The sequence below is a fragment of the Ascaphus truei genome, chromosome 2, assembly GCF_040206685.1.
Source record: "Ascaphus truei isolate aAscTru1 chromosome 2, aAscTru1.hap1, whole genome shotgun sequence".
Taxonomy (NCBI): Eukaryota; Metazoa; Chordata; class Amphibia; order Anura; family Ascaphidae; genus Ascaphus; species Ascaphus truei.
Window position 1 is genome coordinate 147,306,754 of NC_134484.1, and position 12,904 is coordinate 147,319,657.

Here is a 12,904-nt window from a genome sequence, read left to right on the forward strand (position 1 = left end):
AAGATCCTTGTTATATAGTTTCCAATAATATTAACCTTGAAGGCGTATACAGTAGATCTCCCCCCCGCTCCTCTCTCTGTAGCATGGATTGGAATGGAGACAAAGTAAAATAGAATAGTCATATACATTTTATTATCATTTGTTTACCAGGTTAAGGTATTTTTTACAAAAGAAAGTAACTTGAGGCAGAAAACCTACGAGTACTGCGGAATATAAAATACATGCTGATTTTGTTTCATTTTATTTATTTAAGTCCTATGCCTATATTAGAGAATTTTGTCGTAATTCCAAAATTGCAGAGATCAGGATTAAGATTGTGTTATCAACCAGTTGTTAAAAACATTTCTGTAACAGCCTTTTGTAATCACCACCTACATTTGTGGGTTTTTTTTGTCCTACAGGCAGTCCTCGTTTTACAACGAATGGCTTATCCAACGCTATGCAATGCATACCTATGTTCATTTTTACAATGCCAAAACAGCTTATCCAACGCTCTTACGACGCTTTGCAACGTTGTGTATGTGTGTGTATATATATATATATATATATATATATATATATATATATATATATATATATACAGTGTTCGACAAACCTATACATTTGCACCCCCGGGCGAGTGGATTTAACATCATGGCGAGCTCCTATTGGCCCAAGCAGCACACGTGTGGTACTAGGTGGCGAGTAGATTTTTTTGTTCGGCGAGTAGATTTTTGGGTGATTTGTCGACCACTGTGTATATATATATATATATATATATATATATATATATATATATATATACACATACAAAACGTTGCAAAGCGTCGTAAGAGCGTATATATATATTTATATATATATAATATTATACACTATAATATTATATTATACTATATCATATTATATTATACTATATAATATACTATTTATTATGTTATATTATATATATAATACAGTATATACACTATATAATTTGTGTGTGCTGCATATCTTATTGCCTGCATAAAATATTTGGTGTCTTTAGTGTTAAAAATGCCTTCAGGAACGGAACCTTTCATTTAAACAGTGTTCCTACAACGTTTCGCTATCCAACGCCATTTTGAGTAACGCATTGTGTCGGATAACCGAGGACTGCCTCTACTTTTTTTAATAGAAAACTACTGAAGAATTTTCATACTATGATTAGAATGAAAAGTCAAAGAAAATATATTTGTGGGTCAAACTAAATTGTCATGTATAATTTAACCCTTTTGCTGCCAGATTAGCAAGCAACACACTGCAACACAGTGCCAACATTGCTAGTCCCCTATGGAACAAAGGGCTTCCCATATATTAGGTGATATATAGTTTTTAAAGCAGCAGCGACTCTTGCCTGTCTGCAAATACAAGCCCCGGAAAAGTAGTGCTGAGCTGAGAACCTTGTAAACTCCAGGTTTCTTTTTAGACAGACCATTATGGTGCAAAGATATTCATATTTATTATTCTTTATTCTAAGGTTGCGCTAAACAATTACTCAGTGATGTGCAAAATTAAATGCACACTGGTCAAATGAGTAAATAGAAGGGTACATTTGACATACAACAACCTCTATTTAATACGCTTTGAAAACAATTTACCTTTGCACAAAAAGATTGTGTGCGACTGGCCTCTCTGTCAATGGAATGGTTAAGTTCAATAGCACCGCGCTTACATTATCTCTATCCAGGGAAAGACCGCGTTGCTGCATATTGAATAAGGGCCAGTGTGACAGGATGTCTCTGTCCAGGAGATCTGTGGAGACACAGTGGTCCAATCTCAGTCCTCAATGCCCAGCAGCAGATTTCAAAGATTTCATCGTAATGGATTATAAACCAGTGAACTTGTTTAGATAGATTTCTTGTCCAGAAAACCCTCAACTGTTATTGGCCTTCGTGGACTGAGCTCGGCGCACACCGAGGAGAACTTGGAGACGTACCGTAACAAGGAGAGCAGAAACACGTTCATTACCAATATTCACCACATGAGCCTATAGAGAGTAGGACATTGGAAATACTGACATTCTTATTACCCAGATTATGATTTTTTTTTTTTTTAAAGTGTAAATAGTATCAAAACCTTTACAATAGGAACTGCACCTGTAACGTTTTAACGGCAGGCCTGTTAATATGAAAGTAATTTGTATTACCTGCATTGTTTACAAGGCAGTTACACTAAAGCACACAGCTTTCCTTGGCTTCCTTTCCACGGAGCAGGCGGACTTTTCCTGATCGTATTTAGGCATCTCTCCAGTTTGTAGCATTGCACTTGTTCAAATAAGTACAACGCTTTTCACCACTCCCTTATCTATTGTGGCTTTTCATGAAAATGTACTTCATATTTTCCCAGACAGGAAGTTTGTTGCCTCAAATAACCTTTATGGTATTACATGGTCTAGGGTGTTTCCTCACCGGGATCCTGCCTGGCAGCATTTTCTGTACTATCGGTTTCAAATCAGATTTGAAACAATTTACAGCCTCGCTCCGCTCAATGGCGCGTCCATGTATTTGTACTCATTTTAATTAGCCAGAACCAAACGGCCTTTTGTAATTACCACATACGTTTGTGGGGTTTTTTTGTGCTACTTTCCTAATGGAAAACTACTGAAGTATTTCATTCTATGATCAGAATGAAAATTCAAACTAAGTTGCGATGTATAATGTAACCCTTTTGCTGCCAGATTAGCCAGCAACGCACTGCAACGCAACGCACTGCAGTGCCAACATTGCTAGCTCCCTCTGTAACAAAGGGCTTCGCATATATAAGGTGATATACAGTATAGTTTTAAAGCAGCTGCGACTTTTGCCTGGTTGTAAATACAAGCCCCGGAAAATTAGTGCTGAGCTGAGAACCCTGAAAAAATCCAGGTTTCCTTTTAAAGAGACCATTATGGTGCGAAGATATTCATATTTATTATTCTTTATTCTAAGGTTGCGCTGAACAGTTACTCAGTGATGGGCAAAATGAAATGTTCACCGATGAAATTAGTAAATAGAAGGGTACATTTGACATACAATAACCTTAATGCATGTTCTTCTTTTATAAAAAATCTTCTTGATAAGGAAGATGGTTATATCTTCATGCTTAGCAAATTCTATAAACGGCAGGTCTTTTTTCCCCCCACGCTTTAAAATATTGTAAATTGTACAAAGTGTTCTATACAAAGTGTGTGATTTCAATAGTTGTAGTTAATATAGCACTTTGTACATAAGTGTGTGTGTATATAATTTATTTATATAAATATTTTTTATAACTATTTTGGATACATACAAACGCACAATTTTGGAAATAATTGAATGTATTTAAAAACCTTTGCCCACTTTGTTAGAGAAGTAATGCTAAGTTTATAAAAACGACATCGGCTCAGATGTAATAAAACTGAGGCCCTTGACAAATAAACTGAAGTTCATTGTTAAACAAGGTCATTGTTTGGCAGCCTGTGAGTTTAAAAGTTTCCAAAACTGCAGGAGGTGGAGGTTTAGGATTACCCAGCAGTTTGTTTGTTCAAAAAGGGAAATAAAACGAAGGCTCTGGTGTGTGAGTGCCTTACTATCTCACTTTTACACACTACGGTCTGCTCAGGCTTAATCTCTATACATTCACAACTAGAGATGTGGGAAATTCTCCCTCAAACACTGTGGAGAAGGAGCGGCTCAGTGAGTAATGACACTGACTCTGGCATTGAGTTTGAAGCAGGGGAACATGGTTCAATTCCCGGTGTTGGCTCCTTGTGACCTTGGGCAAGTCACTTTATCTCCCTGTGCCTCAGGCACCAAAAACATAGATTGTAAGCTCCACCTGTGCCTGCAAAATGTCTCTGCAAAGCGCTACGTAAAACTAGCAGCGCTATACAAGAACAAACTATTATTAATTATTACAGTCCAACTAAAGATTTGGGAAATTCTTCCTGAAACCCTGTACAATCCCATCTAGAAATGTGGGAAATTCTCCCTAAAACTCTATACAATACTAGAGATGTGAGAAATCTTCTCTACAATTTGCAAATCGGGCACTATGTGCTTATATTTTGCAAATATCCGCATACAAAATTCACCAAGCATTAAAAGTCAGTGCGTAAGGTCACTCGGCCCTTAAGTATGCTGTCACTTTTCCTAAAGTCTGGCAAAATTGATGAAATTCAAGTCGCCAAAATACAGAGAAATGTAAATTCTTGTGACGTGGTGTGAGAAACGGGAATGCAAAATCTTTTGCGGGATCAATTTTGGAAAGATTTGCACCTCTTTCGCTACAGCACAAATAGCTGTGGATCCCAGACGGGAAGGAACAGTTTAAACTAGTTGAGCAGTGCAGCTTGGCTCTGCAGACACACAATCCATATGAGTACAAATAGCCTTAATGAAAGTGAGAGAAACATGTAGGGTATTTGGTGTAGGAATTCATTGTGACGTCCTTATTAAACTACGATAGTGCCGATAGTGTCACGCAGCAGCTCCCACTGACAAGAATGAGAGTTTCTGGGCGTCAGTGCTCCGATCTGCACTATCGCAGTTTAACGAATAACCCCCTATTTTGTCTTCAAGATTTTGTACACAGGCAAAAGACAGGGGTGCCCAATGCTACATCCAATTGACAAAACATATAAAGTAATAAGTATAAAGTTGAAATACTTCAATAATAATAATATTTACTTGGTTATTTAGTTAAACCCTTTGGCCAAAGCGTCATAAGCCTGCATACCAACGTCAAGGTAAACCAAAATTAATGCAGGTCCTACACTAAAACTGTGAACCCTTCCTTTTACCTCTGTATGAGTCCTGTCCATTCAGCAAAATGCTAGAACCTACCAAGTTAAAAAGGTGGGGAGGGGTGAACTCTGTGAGGAGGGGCCACTTACCTCCATGCAACTGTTACCAGTCAGGAACTAAATTAAAACACACATTCCCAGCACGCTCTAACTCCAACACCCAATATATTTATATATGTGTGTGTGTGTGTGTGTGTGTGTTTGTGTGTGTGTGCACAGTGCTTCACTCTCGCTGCCCTGTGAGATAGTGTACTCATTTAATTGTGAGCAATACGGGTAATGTGGGTCTAGATTTGATCTATATTGTTTTTTTAAACATGGTTACTTGGTATTGGAAAGTTGGCAACACCTGATGGAAACCTTTAGATCTGTTCAGTGTTTCTGTGCTTTTTAGTTTAATGAAGTCCACACGACTGAAGAACAGCAGAGCAGCATCAAAGAAAAAGTACAGTGCCAGGTATGGCAATTTTGTCGCGTTCGACTTCATATTTAATTTTTTTTTTGCATTTGTGGAAGAGTGATGGATTGTTTGGCATTTGTGATGCTTTAAATAGGAATGACAGAGTGTGCTATATTGAGGGCTATTCACTAAACTGCAGTAACCGAGTGAACACTAATGCCTATACAGCCATATAAACAATAGCATACAGTAATTGCTCCCAATCGTGTCTGAATAACCCCATAAATGGTGTTGCACGACATGGTTATTGGACCTTCTTGAATACATTACACGGCATGGAAAGGCTCTTAGAAACGCATTTAGGAATGATTGATTATGCCATCATTTTAAAGTGGGCTTCTTTGCATGACCCGATGCCTCCCACCAGTGGTGCACAATAAACTGCCGCCATCCTTACTAGAAAGGTAGCTACGTGGTCTTTCTTAGGGCAATTTTGGCAGTAATTGTCACTGCACAGTGTTGATGCCCTGTGCATATCACAGAATGTGTCTCCTCTTTAGAGAACTCTTTGTGTTTCAGTTCTGGGGATCGATGAATGAAAAGAGAAGGGCATTTTTTTTTGCATGTATACCTGTACTGATAGGCCAAACCTAGAAGGTACATTTGTTTGATCGTGTAGTTTGTAATAAATGGTATTTTATTATTTTTATCATTTATTTGTAAAGCGCCAACATATTCCGCAGTGTGGTACAAGGGGGGTAGTTATATTCACAGGTCCATACTATGATGTAATTCTTCTGTGTTTGTCCATTATATTCTTAATGTGAAACTGGTGTATAAATCCTCAGTCAAAGGGGCAAAAAACAGTTTTTTTAAAACCCCATCTTTTCAGAGAAAAATACAGCGGATCCCAGTACATAGACCATTGCCAAATCTGGCATGTCAATCTGTGCTGCCCTATAACTACTTGTACATGACCAACAGTTCCCAAGAGAAACCAGAGGGAGAATGTTACACTGAGTGAGGGATTAGATTTTAAATGATTACAAGGCCATAATAACTTTTCTTTTAAGCTTTGTTCTCTAAAGACAAGGAGACTTGCCCTCCTATTCAATATAGTGACAGGGTGAGTAATGCACAGTTACGTTTCATGTCACTCACTGTATGCCATACTGAGTTCATATTTTTTTGTTGCTAATTTTGAACAAATTTTTATGAAAATATATTATTAAATTGAGTGGTGGTCCGTAGGTATCTACTTTGGAATCTAGTAGTCCGTAGGTTCAAAAAGGTGAAGCGCCATTACTCTATAGGTGATGTCCCAAATGTATTTATAAAATGTTTTACCAGGAAGTAATAAATTGAGAATTACCTCTTGTTTTCAAGTATGTCCTGGGCACAGAGTTTTGATGACAAATACATAGTTACATTAAGGGGAAATGGGAAATTGTGGAGAATTTGGCTCACCCACTTTCACTGCTTACTGTAAAATCCGGGGTCCCGTTAGTCTTGTATTGTATTGTATGTCTTTATTTATATAGCGCCATTAATGTACATAGCGCTTCACAGTAGTAATACACGTGGTAATCAAATAAATAACAGATAATATAAACAGGTCATGGGAATAAGTGCTTCAGACATAAAAGTAACATTAAGGAAAAGGAGTCCCTGCTCCGAGGAGCTTACAGTCTAATTGGTAGGTAGGGAGAACGTACAGAGACAGTAGGAGGGAATTTTGGTACGTGCGTCTGCAGGGGGCCAAGCTTTATGTATCATGTGTCCAGTATAATCCACAGTGCTATTCATATGCATCTTTAAGCAAGTGTGTCTTAAGGTGGGTCTTAAAGGTGGATAGAGAGGGTGCTAGTCGGGTACTGAGGGGAAGGGCATTCCAGAGGTGTGGGACAGTCAGTGAGAAAGGTTTAAGGCGGGAGAGGGCTTTAGATACAAAGGGGGTAGAAAGAAGACATCCTTGAGAAGAACGCAAGAGTCGGGATGGTGCATAACGAGAAATTAGGGCTGAGATGTAAGGAGGAGCAGAAGAGTGTAAAGCTTTAAAAGTGAGGAGGAGAATTGAGTGTGTGATACGGGATTTGATCGGAAGCCAGGAGAGGGATTTCAGGAGGGGAGACACGGAGACAGATTTAGGAAAGAGTAGACTGATTCTGGCAGCAGCGTTTAGGATAGATTGTAGGGGAGACAGGGGAGAGGCAGGAAGGCCGGACAGCAGGAGGTTACAGTAATCAAGACGGGAGAGAATGAGGGTCTGAGTCAGAGTTTTCAGTCAAGCAACAGAGAAACGGGCGTATCTTAGTGATATTGCGGAGGAAAAAACGACAGGTTTTGGAAATGAATGTGAGAGGAGAATGTGAGAGATCCGTCGAGTGTGACCCCTAGGCAGCGTGCTTGGGCTACTGGGTGAATGATCGTACTTCCAACAGTAATGTGGAAGGAGGGAATAGGGCCAGGTTTGCCATGTTGAGTTTAAGGCAGAGGAGGGCCATCCAGGATGATATAGCAGAGAGACATTCAGAAATTTTGGTTTGTACAGCAGGTGTAAGGTCGGGTGTTGAAAAGTAAATTTGTGTGTCGTCGGCATAGAGGTGATAATTAAACCCAAAAGATGTTATTAAGTCCCCTAGAGAGAGTGTGTACAGAGAAAAGAGAAGAAGTCCCAGGACAGAGCCCTGGGGTACCCTCACAGAGAGATCAATAGAGGAGGAGGAGGTGTTAGCAGAAGAGACACTGAAAGTACGATGGGAGAGGTAGGAAGAGATCCAGGATAGAGCTTTGTTACGAATACCAAGAGTATGGAGAATGTGAAGGAGAAGAGGGTGGTCCACGGTGTCAAATGCTGCAGAGAGGTCGAGTAATATGAGCAGAGTGTAATGACCTCTGTCTTTGGCAGCATGGAAGTCATCCGTTATTTTAGTGAGGGCTGTTTCCGTGGAGTGAGCAGTGCGGAAGCCAGATTGTAGAGGGTCTAGGAGAGAATAGGTGTTGAGAAAATGGAGCAAGCGAGAGAATACAAGACGTTCAAGGAGTTTGGAGGCAAAAGGCAGGAGGGAGACAGGTCGATAGTTAGAAAGACAGGTAGGGTCAAGTCTTCTGTCCCATCACTCGCTCTAGGTTCTGTAGTCACAGCACTTGCAAATTCTTTTCCAGTATTGAAAGGCACCACATATTGGGTTTTAAAGACCGTGAAAGCACTCAGAAATGTAACACCTTATCTGGCATTTTTATACTGGTTTTTATAGTTTCATACAGTTTATAGCTTCTTTTTATTTTTCAAGTTTAGGCACAAAAGCTGAACTGGAACCAAAACACATTCCCCAGACTGTTCAACATGTACTTCATTTCTTGGGCTTTAGTCACGAGGCCAGAACTGATAAGAGAATGTGGCAATGCTTCCAAAGTTACTGGTGTAACGTACAGTATTTCTTAGAAAAATGTCAAAGTAAAAAAATAAATAAAAAAGATTTTACATTAACGGTACTTACAACTGGAAAACTTTAAACATTTTTCCACAGAGCGCTTGATTAGAAATAAGGGAGGAATGAAGAGGTCTATATTATAAAAAAAGTGCAGCCTTTCCTGATGGGGTTTGTACGGTTGCCAATAAGAAAATCCAACCATTTTTCTCCATCCTTTGAAATGAAAAAGATTAGTGGCCCTTATTTATTAAGTGGTGCTATTCGCCATATGAATGGGCCTGTAAGGTGTCTTCGGGCTTAGCACCACTTGGTGAAGCTGGCCTTCTATGTCCTTAAAACTTTGAAAGACTCAGATAAACTATTTTTTTCTTTGTTTCCCTGCCAAATCCATTGGCATCTGTCCCTTAATGTTGCACACTTATCTTTTTGGCTCATGTATTTTTGAGCAGCAATCCTTTCTTGCTGACTGCATAATTCCTGCTTGTATCTAGCAAGAAGAAGGGGGTCAGTGGGGTAAACTCAGGGATTGTAAAAACAATGAAGGAAAATGTCAGTTTGTGTCTGCAGGGTCAAGCTTATTTGCTGTAAGATCAACAGCCATTCTGCACTAAATCCAGGAAGTCGTCTGTTTTGTTTGTTGCCACATTCTACTGAGCGGGGATAATATTTATTTACTGATGTATTTTCTACTATGAACTCTATTTCGTTTATCAGAACGCATTATAGGTAAATTCAAATGCATGTTACTTTGCATATATATACAGTGGTCGACAAATCACCAAAAAATCTACTCGCCGAACAAAGAATCTACTCGCCACCTAGTACCTCACGTGTGCTGCTTGGGCCAATAGGAGCTCGCCACGATGTTTAATCCACTCGCCCAGGGCGTGCAAATGTATAGGTTTGTCGAACAGTGTGTATGTATATATACTAGCTGAGAGACCCGGCGTTGCCTGGGATTAAAATGTTGCGCTCCCTCCTCTCGCCACTCTCCCTGTCTCTTTCTCCGCTCCCCCTCTCTCTCCGCTCCCCCCCCCCTGCGCAGCTCCGGTCTCCGGCCCCCCCCCCCGCGCAGCTCCGGTCTCCCGCCCCCCCTTAATAATTGGTGGTGAATCTTCTGTGGGGGGGTGGTGAATCTTGGGTGGAGGGGTGGTAAATCTTGGGTGGGGGGGAGGTGAATCTTGGGAGGGGGGTGTGATCTTGGTTGGGTGTGTGTGGGGGGTGAATCTTGGTTGGGTGTGGGGTGAATCTTGGGTGTGTGTGTGAGGGGGGTGAATCTTGGGTGTGTGTGTGAGGGGGGGTGAATCTTGGGTTTGTGTGTGAGGGGGGGTGAATCTTGGGTGGGTGTGTGAGAGGGGTGAATCTTGGATGGGTGTGTTGGGGGGGTGAATCTTTGAATCGTAGGTGGGTGGGGGGTAAATCTTGGGTGGGTGGTTGGGGTGGGCCACCCAAGATTCAGGATGGACATTCTGTATTGACGGAGTGGAAGTCGCACTTCCCCCTCGCCGCACCCTGCGGGACATCTGTCAGCCCTCCTCCAGAAGCCTCTGCAGGTGGATGGGGATCCCCGCCACCAGCTCCAGCGCCTCGGCCAGCTCTCCCACCTTCATGTGCTGGCTGCAGCCGGGCACCGTGAAGATCTCCCCGCTCTCCTGCAGCAGCACCCGCATCCGGTACCGGCCCTCGCAGCGGCCGGAGGAGCGGGCCTTCAGCAGGTGTGGGGACCAGCCGGGGAACGCCGTGTGAATCGGGGAACAGCATGGCAACTCCGCAGTGACAGAACCGCCCGGGCTAGGCCGCACTGTGTATATCCTCAGGGGAGACGCGTCGCTAGGTAACGGGAGCATTGTGCGCACGCGCAATGAGCTGCGGGTGAGGGGGGGTGATGGGGGGGGGGAGCCGGCAGGGAGGTGAGCTGCGGGTGAGGGGGGGAGCCGGCGGGGAGGTGAGCTGGGGGGGTGATGGGGGGGGGGGGAGCCGGCAGTCCGGGCCTCTTTGTGCGTGTGTGTGGCAGTTGGGTGAGGCCGAGGGGGAAGGTGAGCTGCGAGTGAAGAGGAGAAGAGAGTGGCAGTTGGGTGACGTCATAGAGCCACGCAGGCCAATGAGGCGTGTGGGGCGGGGCAGGGATACGGACCAATCTGATTGGCCAGAGGCTGAGTGACAGCACACGGACCAATCAGATTCACCACATCTACTATCAACCCCACAAATTTCAATTTATATATTAAGATATATATATATATATATATATATATATATATATATATATATAATCAAAAAATAAATAGATGATACCGTTCTGTGGCTAACGAAATGCTTTTATTTGTGCGAGCTTTCGAGATACACTGATCTCTTCTTCCGGCGATGTTACAATGAATGAAGCAAGGATAACTTAAAAACAGTGTCTATGGAATGTTATCTGTGCTTCTCCTTCCCCCGGTGTGGATGTGTTTTATGGCTAGAGGTGTCAAAGGGTAACTGAAAGCAAGTGAAGAAAGAGTGTGTATGTGTATCAGTGTGAATAAAAATGAATGGAGAGCCCACAGTATAAACAGTGCTCTACACAAGGTGTGTGTGGAGTGAGAGGGATATAAATGGTGTGGGTGGGTGTGGAAATGTGAGAGTTTGTAGCACAACTAAAAGTGTGTGTGGATACTATGTGGTCCCTATTGGTGTATATGGATGGAAAAATAAGGAGTATTAGTATGTGTGAGAGACAGCTGTGTGTGCATACATATAGCACAGTATGTACAGACATGGCCTTTAGCGCTCATGGGAAGAGAGTTCGCTAGTGTCAGTAATGACTCATAAAATTTCGATCTCTGTTTAGGCCACTGCTAAGTGTCCCGAACAGTTGCATAAATTTGTATTCATGCAACCGTCTCTCTTTCGGGGTTTTAAGATTACCTTTGAGTATGGCAACCCTCAGATCGTTCATCTTATGGCCAGAGTCAGAGAAATGTTTGCCAACAGGACTGTCTCTTGTTCCGCGTGTGATGCTGTGGCAATGCAGGTTCATTCTCTTGTTTAGCCCCTGTCCTGTCTCACCTATGTAGTAGCAGCCCCCTGGGCATTTCATGCACATGATGAGGTACACGACATTGCTGGAGGAACAGGTGAACCCTCCTCTGATTTTGTATTCCCGATTCTTGTGTGGTATTTGTATTGTGTCCGCTGTGTAGAGCATTGCGCAGGTTTTGCATCTTGGGTCCTGGCATGGTTTTGTCCCGCATTCAGTTGTACTGCTGAATACTTTACTCCTCACCATAATATTCTTGAGATTATGGGGTTGTCTGTATGATAATAAGGGTGCTTCAGGGAAGACCTGTTGCAGTCTTGTATCTTCCTGGAGGATGGGTTGTAGTTTCCTGGCGATCTTGCGTAGGTCTCCTAGGTGTGGGTTATATGTGACCACCAAAGGAACCCTGTCGCTTGTCTCCTTCTGTTTGTATTCAAGGAGATCACTTCTTGGTATTCTGGTGGCTTTGTGAATTTGCTGGTCTACAATTCTGTGGTTATATCCACGGTTTATAAAGTCTGATCTCAAGGCTTTAATCCGCTGGTCTCTGTCTGCTGTGTCGGAGCATATCCGGTTGTATCGTATGGCTTGACTGTAGATGGTTGCATGTTTGGTGTGTGTCGGGTGGAAGCTGTTGTCCCTCAAATAGCTGGCTCTGTCTGTAGGTTTGCGGTATACAGAAGTCTGTAGTTGGTTGTTCTTTATAGTAATGGTGGTGTCTAGGAAATGTACTTCATCCGGGGAATGGGTGAGTTTGAGGTTGATGGTCGGGACCGCTATGGGTACTCGGATGGCGCCACAGTATGCCAATCTGTTCTGCGCAAAACTGGAAAGTGACTTTCTGTCCACCTGTCACTTGAAACCCCTTACATACCTTCGCTACATCGATGACATCCTCCTGATTTGGACCTCTGGCGAACAGGACCTCCTACAGTTCTATGACAACTTCAATACTTTCCACCCGACCATCAACCTACAATTACTTACAATTTCACCCCAATCGGTCTCCATTATATGTACCTCTGAACACGTCTCTTACAATCCTGCTCAGCATTATGGGAGCTGCGCTGGGGCTGGCAGCAACGTCATTCCGTCAGTTACTGTACTTACTGTACATTGAGTGGCAGGCGCTCCTCAGCTCATCACCTCAGGCTGCGTTCACGTTCCGGCACCGCTCAGCTGATGGGGGGGGGGAGGCAGCCGGCAAACACACCGCTCAGCTGATAGTCGTGGGCGGGGGGAGGTGGGGGAGGCAGCCGGCAAACACACCGCTCAGCTGATAGTCGCGGGCG

The 12,904-nt window shown here is 42.7% G+C and overlaps 1 protein-coding gene across 2 annotated transcripts in view; it reads left to right on the forward strand.

The window, feature by feature from the left end:
- Positions 1 to 12,904, forward strand: part of LDLRAD4 (low density lipoprotein receptor class A domain containing 4) — a 559,350-nt gene that overhangs the window by 42,233 nt on the left and 504,213 nt on the right. The gene's annotated exons all lie outside the window — the stretch shown is intronic.